Source organism: Grammomys surdaster, unplaced genomic scaffold (genome assembly GCF_004785775.1).
Source record: "Grammomys surdaster isolate TR1022 unplaced genomic scaffold, NIH_TR_1.0 136, whole genome shotgun sequence".
NCBI lineage: Eukaryota > Metazoa > Chordata > Mammalia > Rodentia > Muridae > Grammomys > Grammomys surdaster.
Genome location: NW_021604594.1, coordinates 1,436,967 through 1,438,993, shown reverse-complemented (window position 1 = coordinate 1,438,993; position 2,027 = coordinate 1,436,967). Strand labels below are relative to the sequence as shown.

The window sequence follows — 2,027 nt, the reverse complement described above, 5'->3', positions numbered from 1 at the left end:
CTCTCTCTCTCTCTCTCTCTCTCTCTCTCTCTCTCTCTCTCTCTCTCGTTTTTTTCACTCCTCTTCTAGACACTCCGATGACTAAAGTGACCAAATTGCAGCACTACATTGTAAAGGACTGTGAGACCTTTGCGCATTTGAGGTCCACCAGAAGAATGGAATGCGTCATCTGCTCCTTTTCTAGTCTATTAGGTCATTGTTTAGACAGAATGAGGGTGAATGCTGAGTTTTCACTCGCTGCAGGTCACTTCAATACTGAAGAATTCAGCAGGTCACATAGGCTTTCAAATTACCCACATATCGTGTTGCAGCGTCCCTGAGGATTTGTCATGGTTATTGTCTTTTTTTTTGGATTAAAGTTGTCTTTGACTCAGCGCTGGCATCATTCTCATCCCTACTAGTGTTAGAAACCCTGATTTAATTGATTTTTTTGATGTTTATTACATCTTTTTTTTTTTTTCGTCAAAGAAACGGTTCCTTTGGTTACGTCTTAGTGCTCACAAGGGGTAACAACACATTTATTTTTTCTTACCACAATTTTTCCCCCAAGATTTCGTTTTGGGGAGGCGCAAAGCAAACTTTTGATGGGTAGGTGATACAAGGTTTATTTGAAGGTGACCTAAGTTTATCTGAGGTTGTTAGGGCAGCCTTCAGGGTTTGTCTCCGTTTTCCTGAACACTGCTGAGTATTTGGTACCAGTCCTTAAATCAACGCGTAGCGTGGGTGGGGTTGGCCAAATGTAGGGCACGCATGGCCTGATTCACACAGCCAGTGCTTTCTGTTAGACCTGAGCTCACATTCTCCAAAACGATAAAAGCACAAATTGCAGACATTTAATCACTGACACCATATGTGATTGATCTCTTTCTGGGGATGGAGTAGAGCGTGGGTCCTACCCAGGGCCCAGGCTGCTGAGTCTGTGCTAAACCTCTGAGATAAAGCCACATCCACTCTATCTGATCACTTTAGTTAGCTCATCGCTTAAAAGTTTCTCCTTTCCATGTATTGTTTTAAGTGTATGCTTTTTATATCACAGGCACTGTACTTGCTCCCAGGATGCATCCTTTAGATTTAGTTCTATAAAAATTTTCTGACTGAAATATTCTCTACCTTACATCAGGAATTAGCATTTAAATACTTCAGAGTTGATGGAGTGTTTTGCAAATGCTATTAATTCCTTTTACTGTTATTAATTTAGTAGTTTTTTTGCTTCTGTTAGTCTATAGCAAAGATTTAGTATCCAAGATAACATGGCAGGAGCATGGCAGGCTGGCAAGCTTTTAAATGATTTATGCCATGGAAAACAGCAGTTATGAGCTGTTGGTGATATTTACTATTGTGGATTGCAAGGAATTTTTGGAAAACATATGGCTAATGGATATGCTATGAGCTCATATGCTTGCACAATCTCACGATTACAAGAATTTGTGTATGAGTTTTAATAGTAAGATATTGTGGAACTTGAGAAAAATGCATGTTGTATTTTGAAATGGTCACTAGCAACTTTGGTATCAAGAGACCAGCCTAACATAAAAAAGATAGCAACTTTGAGGTGCCCTCCCCCCAATACATTCAAACAAAGGTTTATACTTACTATTTCAGATTAAATGAAGATTATTACAAAATGATGCTTAATCTTAAAATAGAAAAACAAAAACAAACAAATGGTAGTGGCACATTCTTAAATCCTAACACTCAGAGGCAGATGGGTCTTTGAGTTCGAGGCCAGCCTGGTTTACAGAAAGAATTCTGGGATAGCCAGGACTATACCTGTCTTGAAACCCTGACTTGAAAAGCCACCCCACATCATCTGCCAAAACCTCAACCAAACAAAATTTTAATTAGTCTTGTTAAAGGCACCTCTAAATTCAGCAAGCATTAGAATCCATTTAAATACTCCAGAGTTGATGGAGTGTTTTGCAAATGCTATTAATTATTTTTACTGTTATTAATTTAGTAGTTTTTTTTACTATCACAAATAGTCTTTGTATTATTTTTATCAGTTGCATATATTTATATTTTTTCCT

The 2,027-nt window shown here is 38.0% G+C and overlaps 1 protein-coding gene across 2 annotated transcripts in view; it reads left to right on the top strand.

Moving 5' to 3' along the window:
- Itgav (integrin subunit alpha V) overlaps window positions 1-2,027 on the top strand; it is a 77,860-nt gene that overhangs the window by 1,025 nt on the left and 74,808 nt on the right. The gene's annotated exons all lie outside the window — the stretch shown is intronic.